General features: G+C 37.7%; 1 long non-coding RNA gene across 1 annotated transcript; it reads right to left on the reverse strand.

Moving 5' to 3' along the window:
• Positions 1–12614: 12614 nt before the first annotated feature.
• Positions 12615–19253, reverse strand: LOC133592279 (uncharacterized). The gene is made up of 3 exons (XR_009814534.1): positions 19211–19253; positions 19030–19105; positions 12615–12782 (listed from the first exon to the last, which is right to left on the reverse strand). It is a non-coding gene; the product is annotated as an uncharacterized lncRNA (long non-coding RNA).
• Between the last annotated feature and the right edge of the window lie 1723 nt (positions 19254–20976).

The following is a 20976-nucleotide window of genomic DNA, read 5'->3' on the forward strand; positions in this document are numbered from 1 at the left end:
AATTGGGCTGTCTGCACTCTCAAAGTGCATGTTGTTGCCAAATGTATTTCATATGCTGTAAACCTAGTTCATAGTTGTTAGTTTCCTTTAATGCCAAACAAACACATACCAATCGTTGGTTAGAAGGCAATCGCCGAATTCGTCCTCGCTTTCTCCCGTGTCGCTGGCTGTCGTGTCGCTTTCGCCGGTTTCGCTTGCATACGGTTCAAACCGATATGGCTCAATAGCTTCAGTTTCTTCTTCAATTTCGTTTTCGCTACCTGCCTCCACACTACAACCATCCGTTTCAATACATTCGAGTCTGAATCCGAGCTAATGTCGCTATAGCTTGCTGTTCTTTCCGCCGTGTTTGTTTGTGTTGGCTTCACTATGTGACGTCACAGGAAAATGGACGGGTGTTTATAACGATGGTTAAAATCAGGCACTTTGAAGCTTTTTTTAGGGATATTGCGTGATGGGTAAAATTTTGAAAAAAACTTCGAAAAAATATAATAAGCCACTGGGAACTGACTTTTAATGGTTTTAACCATTCTGAAATTGTGATAATGTTCCCATTTAAGACCGCTAGGCCGACACACAGTCGATTTTTTTTTTTAATATAAGCATATTCTTTTAATGTGGAAAAACCCCACATGACAATAACACAATCAATATTTGATTGACATGTGCTTTTAGCAATACTCCAGTGATATTACTCATACTTTTACCCCCCAAATGACTTATTTGCATGATTAAAAGGCCAAATTCTATTTCTTCTCAGCTTCCTTCTACATGAACCGGACGCTTATGACACTTATTTTATATTTTATTGTTTGTGGGCCTCCTTTGCGACTCTGCCCCATCTTCTTTTTCTGATGCCTGTAATCATTTTTATTAACTTTGTTGGTACCAGTGGTGGCCGTGTGTTTCCCACTTTAATGATTTCCTCTCAAAATACCATAATTGATGTCACCACATGACCATTGCTGGAGAAATACTATACAGAAACACATCCACGCACTACTAAGTATTGAAGCACCTCAACAGTGTACAAAACGGGTCATTTTCTGGCACATTTAAAAATCAATTAAAAAGCATCAGCAATTAAAACATATATTATGTGGTATTGTCAAAATTAAATTTGCAAAAAACATATTAAAAGTGAAAAAATTTCATATTTGAACTCACATTTTGTAGCACCTATTCAAACGTCGTATAAGCCAGTGGTACCCCTTGTCGTTGGCTTATTCGAGTGGAAATGGCGGGCATTTCCCCATTTCATCGCCAGAACAGCTGAGCTAGCTTCCGGGGTTGGCCGACATCGTCTCACAAGATGTAGTTTCTCTTTAAATATCCTTCTTGAAAATGGCCTTGCAAATATATAGCTGCCACCTAATCAACGTTTTGTTCTCCTTCTCTGATATCATGGTCTGGCTACGGCGCAACACTTCCCGCTTCCTTCTAAATTGAAACTTGTGAATGGATACTCACTTTGGAATGACAAGTAAGTATCCAATCACAGTCTCGTTAACATCAGGCTACTTAGATAGGCTACTGTCAACAACTTGTGATGTGATTGGCTATCGCAACTGTCTATCAACTCGATGTGTTCTCAAATTCATCCGCTAACGGTCCCAGTGAGTATTCAATCACAGGACGCGTAAACGTCATGTTCAACGTGAGTTCATCTAGAACGCCTTACAGACAACAACTCGTCATCTGATTGGCTATCTCAATTGTCTATCAACTGTATGTCCCCATTCACTTACAGTGCACGGGCGCCCGCATTGTTGATTCTGAAGGCCTCGGGCAGATTTGGTACAGCATGGCAACATAAGCGAGCTGAATTCTGATTGGATACAAACTAAAACTAAAAACAACAGCACTGGAACAAGCATAATATCACATGAAGAGAATATGAATATGTTTAGATATTTAGGGAAAGTAAATAAAAAAATAATTGTATCTTTAATTATGATCATGATTTCTGGTTATGTTAGGCCAGTTTCTAGTTTTCTTTTATATAATATAAATATAATGTTATCCCAGCTGTTTACAACTGGTACCCAAAGCTATTACAATGTATGGATTTTGAATCAAGAATCGATTCTGAATGGGATCTTTACCCCGCCAAACATCCAATCGAATTGAATTGTGCGGTACCCAAATATTCACAGCCCTAATACTTACTCTTACTCAAGTAATCATTTGGATGACTACTTTTTACCTTTACTTGAGTAATATTACTCTAAAGTAACGGAACTTTTACTTGGGTAAACTTTTATGGCTACTCTACCCACCTCTGCCATTGGGATCTCGATTTACGAACCCATCATTGTACAAACTTTACGATTTACGAACCACAGACCAATTAAAATATGCTTTGGCTTACAAATCTTGTCTCAGGGTATGAACGTTTCAACCACCTGTTGTGCACATCCATTGTTGGCAGGCTGGTGGATCTCCAGTGCTACTGTGCTAAGTGCTACTTTGTGTGCTATTTCCCCCCTTGAATAGCAGGTGCAGCACCCAGGGAACAAAAGACCTCCGGCTCCACGCAGGTAGACCGGCCAGCAACAAGACCCCAAGGACCCGATACACCGCCCCACCGGGCAGGCCGCAGAAAGACGCACCTGGCCGAGAACAAAGCACGGGAGAAGCAGGAGAAAACCACCCCCAAGCCAGCGAGTGACCACACCGTACATAGAGGGGTCCAAGCCATTTAATGATTCTGACTTTGAAGAAGAAGGATTTTGGTCTGTGTTCGGATGGAAAAAATGTAAAAGACCAATCCTAAAAATCAGGAGCACCCATTGTGCTCAAAAACTAGATAAAAAGAAGGTAAGCCACTAGTGTTCTATTTTGCGTGCTTGAGGAAATGCTGAAAGAGCATGGGGAAACACAAGCTATGGTGTCAATGGAAGATAAGATTGAAGAGCAGAAAAGCCAGTAAATGGTGATTCTTACATATGTATTTTTGCACATAATGTTATATATCAATTTTGAAGTAATCACGGACCCGGGCAACAAAAACATGTAATTAAGTGATGAAAATAATAGTTTTACATGTTGTTAGCCCCACTGTCTATGCGGGGAAATTCGTTCCAGTGTAGGAAAGTATAAGTACAGTTAGTTATTTACAGATAACTCAAAAACTAATTGATATTGCAAGAAATAACTTCCAGGTTAATTTTGCTATCTATTCTTTATTAGCCTAGCGATATGTAGGGCTCTGCTGACTTGAGTTAGAAGTGCAAATAGGATGTATCTTTATGTGTGTACCAGAGGTGTGGACTCGAGTCACATGACTTGGACTCGAGTCATGAATTTGATGACTTTAGACTCGACTTGACAAAATGTAAAGAGACTTGCAACTCGACTTAGACTTTAACATCAATGACTTGTGACTTCACTTGGACTTGAGCCTTTTGACTTGACATGACTTGCTACTTTCCCCAAAACCCAAAGATTAAAAAGTCATTCAGAAGCGCTCCGTATCTTTCATTTTGTACTTGTCTGTCTATCAGCTTGTTGTGTGTGTGTCAGCGTGTGTGCTGTCTGTACAACAGCCAATCAAATTAGTTCTACGTTGTTTTTGTCCAAAAGCACTCATCCAATCAAATTGCAGGAAAACCGCGCCGGTGAGAAAAAAATATGCCAAATTTGGTTTCGTACGGGTATAAAAACTACGACTTGGTCAACAAAAAACACATTTCCGTATGCAAAACATGCAGTTCGAATATTACAGACGGAGACGCAACAACTTCCAACTTCGTTCGACATTTGAAGATGCACAAAGAAGGGTAAGTTTTGAATGTAAGATAATGTTTATTGGCTAAGTAACGTGACTTTTATTTGCTGTGTAGTTAAATCAGTGAGGCTGTAAACTCACTGCTATTGTTATAACCATAGACATAATCTCCTGAAGCATCGAGCGCTACTGCCTACTGGCGCATGAGGAGACGCGGGGCCGCCATCTTGGAGTGGTGATCCGCTTCACTCAGTGCAATTCATTTGGCAGGAGCAATGAACTGTCAGTGCATTTAATTCATCTTACCTCACTGATTTTCATGCGGTTTTTTGTCATACATGTAGCTAAGATAAAGGACACATGTTTTGGCGTGTTTTATTATTCATAGTTTGCTTAACAGTAATAGAATATTCTTATATGCTATAAGTGACCAGACGTCCGAGATCAAAACTGGGAATATAAGCCCACAGAAGGGGGAAAAAAATGGCCAGCTATTTTTAAATTGAAGAAACAATATGATTAGGTTATATATACATGCGTATATCCTACATAAACAATGTATGACTACATTAGAAATATATATATCTTATAGACTGTATCTCTGTTGCTGCAGCAGCAGAGAGTTTATTCTGTCTTGACACTTTGTATTGATATTTTGTATTACATTCTTCCCTTAAATGATAATGTTTACAGTGATTGTTTTATATGTATTTTTTATGTATGTCGCTTTGGATACAAGCGTCTGCCAAATACTTAAACATAAACATATATAAACACCTGAAATCCTTTATATCAGCTAAAACCACCAATCTGTTTCACTGGATTCAGAATAAAATCAAATACTGTTTACCCAATGTTAGTATTTGAATATTGTTACTTGAAGACTTATTCCTGGTTACAATTAAAATGTTAAGAAAGTATTGTCTTATGTTTTTGCCTAAAATGAGAATGCATCATAATCAGTGGCGGCTGGTGAATTTTGTTTTAGGTGGGGCAGAAAGTTTGTAAACCAAACCCCTGTAGAGGCGTCATCCTCCCCCAGAAGATTTCTTTGTGATTTTCACATACAAATATTGAAGATCTTTGCTCCTTCTGAACTCTGTGGTAATATTATTTTCACAAAATACAACCAACAGTACGTTAATGTTAAATCTTACTTGTGAAAAGTAATCCCCCGATTCCTATTTTCAACAGTCTGCTCATTTGAGCAGGAAAACGCTGAACACCATCTTTGTTTTCTACCTGTCAACTGTCAGTTTAGGCTGCTCGCCGGCTCCTCATCACCACTTCAAGATGGCGGCCACATTGCTCACGTCACATCAACCAATGATGCGTCTACTTATAAGATGTCTATGGTTATAACGTCATTGCAAACACGGCAATCTGTTGCGTCCACTGCAGTTCGCTACCTTATTCATACTTTTTGTCAAGTGTTTTTTTTATGCAGGGTTGCATGAGGACCTACACATTACGCTACGTTAGTCAATGTATCACACACAGTAACGTTACGTTAGTCAATGTATCACACACAGTAACGTTACGTTAGTCAATGTATCAGACACAGTAACGTAACGTTAGACGGCGGTCAGCAGCACCGCATATTTTAGCCACCTACAAAAAGACAAACATAGTCAAATAAAGGTCAGTTAAAATGTATACTATATTAAGAATACATGTACATATTGCATAGGGCCCTGACATCTAAAAAGTACAACTCTGTTAATTGTTATGTTCATGTATTTGTTATGTTTTTCATGGGTACACACACACATCAACTCACATACAGTATGAGATGAGATCAATGAAATAAGGTAAGAACAGGATAGAAACTGCTGTGGAACTAGTTACAATGTAATATGCCATGGAAATACAATGTTAACACTTGTGCAAATAAGTACAGTTGAACTTGTTTTTTCAAATGTGTTTATTCTGTAAAGGAATGAGTTAAATGTTTACAATGACTGGTTAATAGTGCTATTATTAAGTGCAATGTCAGCACTATTTTTTTTCCTGCAATTTCAAATGCATTTGTTTTAATAAATAAATACAGCGTTTGAAAAGCATACACAATCTGTGTAAATATATTAGTCTGTGGTTAAAAGGTCTTGAAATGACTCGAAACTCAAAATGCAGGACTTGGGACTTGACTTGAGACTTTCTAGTCTTGACTTTGGACCTGACTCGGGACTTGCCTGTCTTGATTCGGGACTTGACTCGAGACTTGAGGGCAAAGACTTGAGACTTACTTGTGACTTGCAAAACAATGACTTGGTCCCACCTCTGGTGTGTACTCTGCTTAAGATATAGAAAGGGAATGAAGATTGACTTTGAAATGTAAACTGTAAAATATAAAACATGTGCAAACCTGACCTATTTGTAGAACAGCATTCAAAATGAATGTTTTTCGGGTGTTGTCAGTGGAAATATATTAATTTGGAAGAAGATTGGTAGACAGTTGGTCACTGATGGTTGACTTCTGTTACAGGCAGAAAGGGTTCAGTCCCAAACAGGGACGATGTGAATATGAAAATGGATATTTGTCTCATAGGGTTCGAAAGTGTGACGTAGTAAATGCAATGCATTATGGGTCTTGCGGGCCTAAAGTTTTGTTGTTTTCTTTAACAAGTTCAAAACATGGCGCAAACGTGCGGCATCATTAACTGCGACAATGGTTGTCATGATCGCTTCGGAAAAAAAAAAAGGATTGGATGAATTTTTCTCATTTCCAGCGTGACAGCAAAGCCAAAGAAAGATGCGTTATGAAGCTAATAAAGAGAAAGTGAATAGCCTGGATAGTAGCCTTGAGATGATCAAACATCACCATTAACGCCATCACCTGATACATGTCGGTGTGTGTTCAGGGCATTTTCAGACTGGTAAGTTTGAATCAAAGCATGTTTTATTCAATTTCACACATTGCATTTAGTAGGTTGTTAGCGTTAACCAAGCTTAGCTGCGGGCTGCAAACAGTGTACAGTATTTTGGAAAAAAGTACGTTGTCTGTTCGGGTAAGCACACAAATGAATGAGTAATATTTAAGTACTAGCGCAGTGACAAAAGTATTTTCGAATTAATAATAGGCTTTTTTTTTTCAGTGAAACCTGCTTTTGAAATGAGGCTAGGAACCCTCACTCCATCTCAAACACATAAGAGATGAAAGCCATTAATTATGTGCAATTTGAACAGAGGACAATGAGCCAGACTTGTTTTTCTGAAATTAGGAATAGGGTGCAGTTTGTCCCAGTACGGTCCATTGATTTTTTTATTTTGTTTTTTACGATACATTTTAAATCCAGTTTGTTGCTGTCTCTCACATTACCGTGGGTGCAGTACAGCCATGTAAACAAAAGCATTGTCAAACAACATTAACCCTACAACGCACTGCGAAAATCACATGCCCTTTTGAGCCCTATATGTGGCCACCAAAGGACTGGCAGTGGGGACCAGTTTAGTTTGTTGTCCACATTTCTCCTGAAGTCGTCTTCTCTTGACTTTGAACCCAATAATCGGTAGAAAATGGACAGATGGATGGATGACGGTTGCAACCTTTAACATATTGCAAGAGTCAAGTACAGAAAGATACCGTATTTTCTGGACCAAAGGGCGCACCGGATTAGAAGGCGCACTGCTGATGAGCGGCTTTTTTCAGGGCTTTTTCATACAAAAGGCTCATCGGATTATAAGGCGCATTAAAGGGGTCATATTATGATTTTTTTTCTAAATTTAAAACACTGCCTTGTGGTCTACATAACATGTAATGGTGGTCAAAATGTTGTATAGATTATGTTTTACAGACCATCTTCAAGTCGCTTTCTGACAGTCGCTTCAGGATGCGCCGTTTTGTGTGGCTCACCTTCGACAGCGTTTTATCCCCGTCATCTTTGTTGTAGCGGTGTAGCATGCAAGGACGGGAGTGGAAGAAGTGTCAAAAGATGGAGCTAACTGTTTTAATGACATTCAGACTTTAATTAAATCAACAACGGAGCAACATTTCCTCATCCGTGGCTCACTAGTGTAACAATGCCGGAAATGTGTCCCGTGAAAAAACGTCCGACCGGATTTCTCTAATAACTAAAGTTCCTTGGGTGAATAATGTAAACCCACTACATTGGTAGTTTTTAGCGCTTCCATAGCGAGATATAAGTTAGAACTTTACAATACTGTATATTAGAAATGGCAACAGCAGAGGGGGGAATGCCCCATAACAAGAAGATAGTGAAAAAGAAGAAGCTTATTGACTACGGCATCAACGGACTAGAGTGGCGGACGTGCGCAAATTTTCAGGACTTATGCAGATCTCAAATACACATCAGCAGAAGGTAAGAAAAGTTGGTTTTGCATGATAAGGTGAAACAAAACGGCAGATAATATGTTTGCTAATGGGTGCCATTGTGCGGCCCTTATACACACACCATAGTAATACTTGTCCCTCTGACTACAGTAGCCGTAATGGGCCGACAATCCATCAAGCGGTGTGGCTTCAAAGTCATACTAAAACATTTTGACAGACTTTAGAGTGCTGTGTGTATTGTTCTTTATTTTCAATGGAACATTTAAAGTTTTGGTGTTGTTTACTGGCGTCATATTGCAGTCTACACATAGCTCTTATGTGTGACTACCATCTACTGGTCACACTTATCATTACACCATGTACGAAATAAAATTGCTTCGAGGTTGGTAAGCACAACCAGAATTATTCCGTACATTAGGTGCAACGGGTTATAAGGCACACTGTTGATTTTTGAGAAAATGAAAGGATTTTAAGTGCGTCCAGAAAAATACAGTAATTAAGTTCCAATTTACTAGCAACTGATCCCAAGCCTGTGGCCCAACAGTCATCTATGTGAACCACTACATTAGCAATAACCTCAGACATTAACATGTGCAGTATGCACAATGTTTTTGGTACCATGGAAGATCTTCAGAAAACGTGGAGACATAGTTTTATGGAAGAAAACAGAAAGAGGGCGATGTTTTTGCAAAGTGTGATGAAGCTTCTAAAGTTTCTGACAATAACAGATGGTGGGAGACATTAAAGGTTGATGGAAAACGGTTCGGCAGCATGCTCGTCCTTATAAGTGACACCAAAAATCCACTGGTGTGAAAAGAGGACAAGCCAGAACATGCTTCTTTGAAAAATGTGGTGCTAAATTGATTTTTCTTGTGCTCAAACTGCATGAGAGAGAGTTTATTGTGTGTGAGGCTGAAAGACCTTTAGCTTCCACCACAGCATTTTATTTACACTCCTTCAATATTATACAAGCATACTAACCAGGCTCTGTCCGCATTGACGGAGCATTGTTGTTTACTCATGTTCAAAAACAGATGGCCCCGGAGTATCTGATGTGGAGGTGAAGGGAGTTGATGCTAGTTTAGTTTTGTGTGTGTTTTTTTTTTTAGAACAGGCATCTGGTATTTTATTTGCCCTCGTCCTTTTCTGCCTCCTTCTCTCTCCTCACCGTCCAGTCCGCCTCGGTGCAGACAGGAGGTCAGGTCACGCCACTCCGTCCTGCCGGCTGTGAGTGCCGGGTCACCAAGCCAGATAACACCGCCAACTGTTCAATAGTTGAAGAAATCATGCATTCCATGGCTTTGGAATTCCTGTATTTGTTTGTAGTCAAGTCATTTCCCCCGAGAGGTCTTCAATGTGTGAAACAAGAGACCAGCTCAAGGGTAGAAGGTGAAGAAAAAATGAATAAAAATACAGCCGAGTAAAAAGGCTTCTTTGTTTTGACTTGTGTTTGGTATCAGATGTGTGGAGAATAGATTTTATAGTTTGAATCAACTGGGATGCATTACGTATTCCACAACCAAACCTCAAATTGTGTCCTTGAGTCAGTGGGAACCTATGATACATATTTTGAATAAAACCCAACCTATAAGCAGAGTGAGTGTAGCCTTCAGTTTTTGAGCACAGTGATAATTACAGTTAAGCACTCATGTGAGAAATTTGGCTGTTCTCAGTTGGTGTTTATAATGAATATTCACAACTGCATTGCTTTCCAAGACACGGAAAACACATTTCAATGAGGTTAAGCACTAGAAGCGCAGTGTTTACCTGAACCTAATCTTTCAAATACTTTTTATTTTATTTTACAAAACAAAGTACAAGTAAATATAGATACTTATACGAAATGTTCTTTCCTGTCAAGTTAAGCAATAACATAAATTATTTTGTCATGGAAATGTGAAGCAATAGTAACATATGTCACTGGTTGATTTTAAGTTTAGTCATGATTGCTAAGCTCCATACTACATCCATTCGGATCTGATTCACATGTTCAATCCAGACAGGGAGGCTTGTCATTTCAACAGAACAAAAAAGTATTAAAATTAGGGCTGTTTCATCACGATTAGTTGCTATTTGTCCATAGTTAACTCATAATTAATCATGATACATTGCAAATGTAATTTTTATTTGTATCTTTAGTGAGTGTATCTTATGAAAAGAAAAACACCCAATATGAGACTGGGCAATCTTGTATGATTTATGCAAAAAAATAATTTATATATACATATGCATATATATATATATATATATATATATATATATATATATATATATATATATATATATATATATACATACATATATATATATATATATATATATCCAGTGCAGGCCAAAAGTTTGGACACACCTTCTCATTCAATGCGTTTTCTTTATTTTGATGACTATTTACATTGTAGATTGCCACTGAAGGCATCAAAACTATAAATGAACACATGTGGAGTTATGTACTTAACAAAAAAAGGTGAAATGACGGAAAACATGTTTTATATTCTAGTTTATTCAAAATAGCCACCCTTTGCTCTAATTACTTTTTTGCGCACTCTTGGCATTCTCTCGATGATATTCAAGAGGTAGTCACCTAAGAGGGTGTTCACTTCACAGGTGTCATAGTTTTGATGCCTTCAGTGGCAAGCTACAATGTAAATGGTCATGAAAATAAAGAAAAATCATTGAAATGAGAAGGTGTGTCCAAACGTTTGACCTGTACTGTATATATATATATATATATATATATATATATATATATATATATATATAATTATGAGTGTGTATATATACATATACACACATCATATCAAACTTACATAAATTAATCACACTCAAAAGTGAGCTCTGAGGCATTCTGATTGGCAAGGCGCACACCTGTCTATATACGTATTTATATATATTGTTTAAGTTTTTCATACATTTTGCCACTAACTCTCCCCATGTCTCATTACTTGTTTCTCTGTCAGTCTTGGCTCTGGTGTAGTTGCATTTGCGTCAGTTGCCTGCGTGTGTTTGTGGGTGGGCCAGGAAATAGTGTGTCGAAAATTACAAACTACCTAGAAACTTGTGTTGTGCGTACAGAAAAACAAACCCAAATAAACAACTACCGTATTTTCCGCACTATAAAGCGCACCGGATTATAAGGCGCACCTTCAATGAATGGCCTATTTTAAAACGGTGTTCATATATAAGTCGCACCGCATTATAAGGCGCATAGAATAGACTCTACAGTAGAGGCTGGGGTTACGTTATGCATCCCGTAGTTGCGAGATCTGTTGTGGCTCAATATTGGTCCATATATAAGGCGCACTGTCAGCTTTTGAGAAAATTTGAGGTTTTTAGGTGCGCCTTATAGTGCGGAAAATACGGGACATGTTCAAAGACAAGCTAAAAAAAAAACACAACCCACGACTCACAATTTTTTTTAATTAAATTTCTTTCAATAGCTGTTTACTTGCTGATGCAACGCGGTTCTATCTAGACTTTCTAAAGTTTACTCAGTTGTTGATGTTGTTTAAAGCTAGCTTAGCGGTTGTTTAGCTATTAGCTATTTTGGTGTTAGCATGTTTAGCCTCTTCAAGCTGCCAATAATACTTGATGATGACGACAGTTAAGATACTAAGAAATGCATTTTATTTTCCGTAATGGAGGTGATTATTGTTAGAGGAGCGGCTCTACACTGGAGACACATCATTACCTGCTAGCCACTTGCCAGCCAGGGGACTAAAAATAAATACAGTGTGAGCCAGAGGTGATCGCTATTTGTGATGGGCTTCAAAAGGCATTACTCTGCAATGCTGATCACATACTTTTTAAAGAAAATCATTGTGTTTATGATATAAGTGTGCCATTTCAATTCAAATGATAAAATAATTAGAATGATATGCAGCACAGTTAGGATGTGTATGTAGAGATGGGAGTTGTTTTTTTGCACTACCATTATTTGGTAAATTTTTTTTTTTTCGACACTTATGTTTTTTTTAATATATAACTGTAATAATTGTTTCTTTCTTTAATCAAAAAAAAGGGGGCACTGTAAAAGGACAAGATATTGTATATTTTCTGAGATAATTGCAATAAAGTAATACTTGTATTTATTAATTTTTTAAATTGAATGATGGCTGATGAAAATTATTTGATCCGTTCGTGGGCTATTCAAAATCAGCTGGTGAGCTACCGGTAGCTCACAAGCTGCTGGTTGAAAACCTGGCCTGGCTTGCACATTATTGGCCCCGGTAAACGTCTTTATGAGCTCACTTTGTTGTGTGGTGAAATCATTTTCATATTATTGATAAGATACACACACAGGTATTCAAATGAACATATTTTGTGCTATAGACTTAGACTTCCTTTTATTGTCATTCAAATTTGAACTTTACAGTACAGATAAGAACAATATTTTGTTGCATTAGTTCATGGTAGTGCAGGATGAAAGAGCAATAAGGTGCAGATATAAATAAATAGATTACTGTCCAGATAAATATATATTGCACTTTTGCATATGCATCCACGTTTATGGATGTATGTTATATTGTCTTTATATTCCAGCGAGTTAATCCGTTTTGGGGGGGGGAATTGAGGGGATTATTATGATGCGTTCAAGAGTCTTACGGCCCGAGGGAAGAAGCTGTTACAGAACCTGGAGGTTCTGCTACGGAGGCTGCAGAACCTCTTTCTCGAGTCCAGCAGTGAAAACAGTCCTTGGTGGGGGTGGGAGAAGTCTCTGCAGATTTTCTGAGCCCTGGTCAGGCAGCGGCTTTTTGCGATGCCCTGGATAGGAGGAAGAGGAGTCTTTATGATCGTTTACGCCGTCCTCACCACTCTCTACAGAGACTTCCAGTCTGAGGCACTGCAGGCTCCAGTCCAGACAGAGATGCACAACATAAGCATGCTAATAATGTCAAGGCTATCGTGCTGATACGCCTCCAGTCTGTTCTCGTCATAGTAAGTCAATTAACACACGTGCATTGAGTACTGTGGCTATATGCTATTGGATAAGCTGTACCCCAATCTGTTTATTTTTCCCATTCATCTTCAAACAACACATGTTCAGAGCCGAGATTCCGTCACGTTACTTGTGTGCAGAGGTATTTTATGTTTATGAGAGGGGATTTCCTCATTGTTGGATGATCTCACATCATCTTCTACTTCATACGACTCTCCACAGGTTCTTTGCCCGTCTTACTAAATCTCCCTCCCTATAATGTCCTCTCAAGACACCCGTACACTTGAGGGGTTTAAGGTAATTGCACTCAGGGCTTCATCTTAGCGGTGCTCCTCTCACATGTGGAATCATTATCCAGCCTAACAATTACAGGCTGCTCGAGTAATTGATCAGAAACTGTCTCGGGGAGGTTAAAAGGTATTAAATATCACCACTTTCTTAATTTACAGCGCCTGTCAAGTAAAAAAAAAAAAAAAAAAAAAAAAAAAACTAGTAGGAGAACGAGTAGTGAAAATGAGTCTCCAGCTCTCTTCCTCTCACGGCTTAAATAATGACCCCCAATTAGAGTTTGTCTCTGTTACTATGCACTGCTCTAATGCAGGTCTGTTGGCCCCGTGGCTAATTTTGTGTACACAAGGTCATGGAAATTTTAATTTATTGTCATGGCATTGTACTGTGTGTGTGTGTGTGTGTGTGTGTGTGTGTGTGTGTGTGTGTGTGTGTGTGTGTGTGTGTGTGTGTGTGCAACACGTGTAAATGTGCATGCATTTATTTGTGCGCCTGCTTTATTTTCCCACTTTCACCAAATCACCAATTCTAATGACTTGCCACCGGCAATTATTGCCCACTTTAGCGCTGACCCTACAAGATGGGGAGGGGGTCAGAGTGTGCTACTCTGCGTCGTTGTATGCTTCAAAATGAGGAAGGGAAATTATCCCCCCCCCAAAAGTACAAAAACAAACAAGATATTCATTGTGGTTTAAGTGGTCCATTATGTACGCGCATCTCCTTCTGTGTGCTATTATAACACAATTTGGACTGTTAATACAAGAAAATGATGGCAAAGCAATAGAAAACTATTATGATACTGTGTAGCAAATACATTATTCTTATCACAGGAGCCATTTTTTATTTATTCACTTAAACTTTAGTAAAAATGACCGACACTTGCCTCAATGAAAGCCTTTACAAAGATACATAATCAAAAAATGAAAATAATTTGTATTTTTTTGTCTTTTTGTTGTAAGTTTTGTCACTTTAATCCACCATTATTATTTTTTTTATTCATTCAAAATGTTTCACATTTTCCACATTTCCACTTTTTTGCTTAATCATTGTGTTAACTTGGGCAAACACAAAACAAATATTATAATAATATCCTAATTAACAAATGAAAACGTTATGGCATCAGAGGGTTGGTCTTGAACTGGATAAGAAGCTACTTAACCAACAGGAAGCAATACATGAATCTAGGCAAACACACGCCTGCAGTTCTATGTATATATTGTACCCCAGAGATCAATACCGGGATCAAAATTGTTCAATTATAACACTTAAAACCTTCAGCATATCAGTATGTGGAGTTAAATTATGAAATGGATTAAGCAAAGTTAAGAAACTAATCAAACTCAAAAGGGTTTACAAAGTGCAAGGAAGAAGAATCTTGATAAATGTGTTACGATCCTTTGCCCGGATCATGTTTTGTTCTGTTAGTTTGACTACTTCAGTTCTGTTTTCAGCACCCCTGCGTTTGTGTTTTGGTTTCCATGGGTGCTGATTAATTTCACCTGCCTCTGATTAGTGTTCGGGACGCTCACCTGCTCCTGGGCACTAATCAGAGAGCCACTTATTCCTGTTTTTCGCCACAATCAGTCTGGCTTACTGATTTGCTTCTATGCAACAAGTTACATCATTGATTTACCTTTGGATTCATATGCTAAGCACCCCTTGTTCACTATTCCGTTAGCTTTCCATGCTATCGGCACGCTGGTGCTCTTTTGGTTTGTATCCCGCATGATTTATGATCATGAAATAATTTTTTTACCTGTACCTTGCCTCTGTAGTTTTCTGTCTGCATCTCGAGAGAACGAACCCCGACATTACAAAATATTTTGAACCTTACCAAAAATGTAAAATCTTACATATCCCATTACGTGAATCACCCTCACCAAACAGCTATTTAATATTGAGAAACTTATTGATGTATTATTTTTTTGTATTGATTTATTTATCTGTTTATTTATGTTACACAGTGAGCACAGGAAGTGAAACAAACATAAGTGTTAGAAATGACTATGAAACAAAAAAGGGGTAAAATTAAACAAGCTCTGCTTCTTTTTACTCCTTTCGGACATGTAATTAAAAACATAAATATCTTATGTACCATATTGTAACCATAGTAATAAATATTTGATTATTTAAATGAAAAAAAAGCTTTATGTGATGGAATTCAACCACTTTTGTTCTAATAATAAATTAATTGAATAAAGTAATTATATCAATATTACAGTCACTATGTTTTATTGTGTGTGTTTGTTTTTTCATAGTTTGTTTTTATTTGATGTAACCCTATTTGTCACATACTTTACGTTCCTTAATAAATTTAATAAATGATTTGATTATGCCTGTATCAGTTGAGTTGAGTTCAGTTCAGTTTCAGTTTATTTAGAACATGCATACGATACAATGTAATGCATCACACCAGTTGTTTCATTACAGCACGTTCGAAAAGGAGTAGGAAGAAGCAGAGCTTATTTAATCCTACCCCTTTTCATACCATAGCAATTTTATCCAATTTCCTTGTTCTCTGTAATAGAACAGTGAACAAATAAATAATAATAAAAAATATACCATAGTAAGCAAACAAATATTAAATACATACATAATCTTTGTCTCAGTAAAGAAAAATATGTTCATCATAATTCTTGTTCTGTGTACTTTGTGAACACTTGTAGTTTGAACTGGCTCTTAAACTGAATCATATTGGTGCTTTGTTTGATTTCTTTGGTTAATCCGTTCCATCATTTAATTCCACATACAGATATACTAAAGGTTTTAAGTGTTTTACGAGCATACAAATTAGAGATAATATCGGCAGGCCGATATTATCGGCCGATAAATGCTTTAAAATGTAATATTGGAAATGATCGGTTTCGTTTTTTTTATTATCGGTATCGTTTTTTTTTTATTAAATCAACATAAAAAACACAAGATATACTTACAATTAGTTCATTAAACCAAAAAACCTGCCTCCCCCATTTACACTCATTCACACAAAAGGGTTGTTTCATTCTGTTATTAATATTCTGGTTCCTACATTATATATCAATATATATCAATGCAGTCTGCAAGGGATACAGTCCGTAAGCACACATGGTTGTGTGTGCTGCTGGTCCACTAATAGTACTAACCATTAACAGTTAATTTTACTAATTTTCATTAATTACTAGTTTCTATGTAACAAACAGTTACATAGAAAGACTTTGTTTTTTATTCAAGAAAATGTTTTTAATTTATTTATCTTATTTTATTTTAATAATATTTTTAAAAAGGACCTTATCTTCACCATACCTGGTTGTCCAAATTAGGCATAATAATGTGTTAATTCCACGACTGTATATATCAGTATCGGTTGATATCGGTATCGGTAATTAAAGAGTTGGACAATATCGGAATATCGGATATCGGCAAAAAGCCATTATCGGACATCCCTAATATAAATGTTTTAAATTAGATTTTCCCCTATGGTTATATTTCTCCTCGGTGATTTTGTTGAAATCAAATAATGTTATAGTCATTTATAATTGAACCAGCACAGAGGTCAGTCAGGAGGCTGAGGGCTCAAATCTCCATTGGGGCATCTTTGTGTGGAGTTTGCATGTTCTTCTTGTGTTTTCTCCGGATGCTCTGGCTTTCTTTGCGATTGCAAAAATGTGCATGTTAGGTTAATTGGAGTTAATTAGAGGGTAATTGTTCATAGGTGGAGTGTAAATGCTTCTTTGTTTATACAGTATGTGCCTTGCCATTGGCTGGCTACCAGTCCAGGGTGTACTGCGCCTATTGCCCGAAGGTTCCAGCTCTTCCGAGACATTAATAAGGCCAAGCTGTATAGAAAATATGTCCAAAATGATAGGAAGAAAAAGTCACACCTTTTGGTGGTCGGCTCATCTTTAACACAAATCTTTAACAATTTCATTGTTCAAGGGATGTTATTTAAAAATAAAACGGTCTGGGACAATGACAGGCAGGTAGGGAGGGTTGGAGGGGAGCGACGTGAGGAAGACGAGGGAGGAATAGCGGGATAGAGGATAACAGCAGGGGACAGCAGGGCTGGTGGGGTGAGCGACGCTCGGTGCCTCTCAAATCAGGTCCATTTTTTCATTAGCTCATATCCTTGCCAGGCTTTACAGCTGGCTGATCAGCAATCAGCAGCCGTTTGTTTCAATCAGGCTGCACCTTCACTGCCACAGACAGGGCCAGATTACAGAGCGAGGGGGAACACGAAAGGGATGGAAAAGGGAAGAGAAGCGGTAAGGGGGTTGTGTTACGGGGGAGGTTGTCTGCATCCCACCATCACCAAATGAAGAGGGTCAAACAAGGGACGTGCAAATATGAAATGTACCAAAAGGGGAAACAATGGAGAGAGACTCATTTCATTGAAGCGTTTCCGCTTGGAGGAAAAAAAAGGACAAACTAAATGATAGGTAAGCTGCAAACAGAATAATCAAATCTAAACCTGCATATTTCCCGTTTTAAGAATGGGAATCGAAAACCAAAAACCGCTCTCTCTCTCTTGAGGGCGGTATAGCTCGGGTTGGTAGAGTGGCCGTGCCAGCAACTTGAGGGTTCCAGGTTCGATCCCCGCTTCCGCCATCCTAGTCACTGCCGTTGTGTCCTTGGGCAAGACACTTTGCCCACCTGCTCCCAGTGCCACACACACTGGTTTAAATGTAGCTTAGATATTGGGTTTCACTATGTAAAAGCGCTTTGAGTCACTAGAGAAAAGCGCTATATAAATATAATTCACGTCACTTCACTCTCAGTGTATCAATTCCTTGAAATCGCTTGCCATTTTTTCCCCCAAACGATTCGTTTAACGATTCTTGCGAGCGGGGATGACGTCGTTACACGACGTGAGGTCTCAGAAACAAAAGTTTGGCTATCTTTTCCAAGAAAGAAAATGCAGCATCGCTTCTTGTAGTAATTGCATAGCTGCTATTTCATCAAAAGAATGACATACGAGCAATATGCTGAAAAATTTGAACACACACTGACATTTGAATGTCACATTTTTTAACCACGGCGATCTCATCCCAGCAGCAGTAACGCTAGCACGTCGTCTAAGTACTCATAAACACCGCCTATCATGTTAGCGCTATCATTTGTTAAATTGAAATGAATGCCTTCTTGCTTAGATGAGAATGATGAGACGCAGATTTGTACTGACTGCGAGGCGGGCAGCACTCGCTTCAGTTAGACCAGGGATGTCAAACTAATTTTAGATCGGGGGCCACGGGGAGAAAAATCTACTCCCGAGTGGGCCGGATTGGTAAAATCGCGTCATGATAACTTAAAAATAAAGACAACTTCAGATTGTTTTCTTTGTTTAAAAATAGAACAAGCACGTTCTGAAAATGTACAAATCATAATACTGTTGAAGTTTTTTTTTACACTTACATGTTGCGGTTAATAGTATTCCACCTTTATTTGTCGTTATTTATGTAGCGGCCCACTTGGGTTAATGACACAAGATGCAGAGAGCTTCGACTGGTGCAACTTTAATTCTCTCCTCCTATTCTCCTCACAATTTTGACACCGTGAAAACTATGAAGATGGAGAGAAAATACAAATGCCATCGTACCATATTTCCAAAAACAATACATAAATCATGTTTGCATTTTTAAACTTACATACAAATCTTTTGAGTAAACTTAAATAATGAATTTTCACATGCATTAAGCTTAATTACAAGTTACAGCTCTTTTTTAAATAAAAATAATGACATTTTCCCGTCTGTTTTAAATTAAATGAACCACTTGTTTTACAATAAATAAACCATTAGTCTCCTCCTACCTCTTTCTGCTTCCAAGGGCGCTAAGTTTGCTCAGCTAGTTAGCTTAGCTTCCACACACAGCTCGTAGTGACTCTCCTTAAATGTGACATGTAAACAACACAAACACGAGGCACAATAAAATAACCTCTCACAAATGTTCACACAGAATATGAGAAATATACATTTGTCAGCATGTTTTACCAGTCCTGGAGTAACTTGAGTATGCTTTTGAAGTCAGACGGAACGGCAGCAGGAAGTCACGCATCAGCAATAAAGGAAGTAACAGAATAAGAGTGGGCTCTTCAAAATAAAGGCACACAAAAAAAAACGTAACATGACAGAACTGCATTTTTCTCATGAACAAAATTTGCTGCCATTTACAGTTTATACTTTCTAAATAAATGATTTGGTAATGTTCATCGGTCAACTCATTGGTGTTAATTTTCAATCTATCAAGATAAAAAAAATAATATCAAAATCAAATTACAGGATGTTATTTATGTAGTTTGCTCATTTTCCTCGACTGGTGCACTAGCATCATGTGTTTTATTTTATTTTTTTACATATATAGCATAATCTACAAAGATACGAATAGTTGCTATTGCGACATCTAATGGACACATTTAGAACAGCAGTTTCTTTCATTCAAAAATGTCGGCTCATTTTTATACTTATTACTTAGCAAACTCATCCCGCGGCCGGGTAAAACCTGTTCGCGGGCCTTACGTTTGACACCCCTTGGATAGACGAATGTCAAAACCTTGCGCCTATTTTCCAGAGTAGATGCTCCTTTTTTCAGTGAGTGAATGTTCAATTCAGTCAGAGAAAAGTTGCATGTTTTTCTCCCACCAGATTTTCACAAGTCAGTTCCACTACACAGGTGAAATAAAAAAAAACTTAGAATATCATGTAAAAGTGCATTCATGCCAGCAAATCAACTAATTAAGCAAATGTGAAACTAATATTTGATATCAACTCATTCAATGCTAAGAAATATATGTCAAGCCTTTATTTATTATAGTTTTGATTATCATGAATTACAGTTTTTTGAAACCCCACATCAATTCAAGGTTTTCTTAAGCTGTAAGCCACAATAATCAGAATTATAATAAAGGCTTGACGTATCTCACCTTGCATGTGATAAGTTAATATCACATGTTTTTAAATCTTACATTCTCGTGTTATTTTCACGTTTCATTTTGTTAAATTATACAGAAGAATATTAATATCTTATATTTACTTTCAAAAAAGTTATTTTTGTTTTCTTCTATACTACGTATGTGCCTCTTGAGACCTCATTGTAGGCTTTGTGAGGTCATGTTACCTTTAAACTAAACTAAATTGATGCTAATCCACCTTTCTGTTCCCTTTTTTTCCCAAATAAGAATCGATAAGAGAACCGTTAAGGAACCGAATCATTAAGCAAACTCAAAAGTGGGATCAGAACCAAAAAAAATCCTATTAATTCCCATCCCTAGTGTTCATACTTTTATACCCTCAAAAAACTAAAACTACATAAGCTACAAAAAAATCATCCAGCTGTGCTGAGAACTGAAGTTTGCAATGAGCTTAAAAAACTATTTAAAATGGGTTCTCTAATGCTGATAACATTGGTGCCTATTTATTAGTTTTAGACCTAAATATGAGGTCTGCAGGTAAATTTCTCCACAAAATAGACACGTTTTAGGCTGATTTACCGAATGGGTTTTAGCACATTTTGGACCGCTCACTTAAAGCTACAAGATCAATCAATCAAAGTTTACTTATATAGCCCTTAATCACAAGTGTCTCAAAAGGCTGCACAAGCCACAATGACATCCTCGGCTCAGATCCCACATCAGGGCAAGAGAAAACTCAACACATTGAGCGTACCGGTAATAAGAAACCTTGCAGGGGACTGCAGATGTGGGGACACCCCCGAGCGACGGGTGCAATGCAGTGGATACGGTTAATAATGTGAGAGTCCA

This window comes from Nerophis lumbriciformis, linkage group LG04 (genome assembly GCF_033978685.3).
Source record: "Nerophis lumbriciformis linkage group LG04, RoL_Nlum_v2.1, whole genome shotgun sequence".
Classification (NCBI taxonomy): Eukaryota; Metazoa; Chordata; class Actinopteri; order Syngnathiformes; family Syngnathidae; genus Nerophis; species Nerophis lumbriciformis.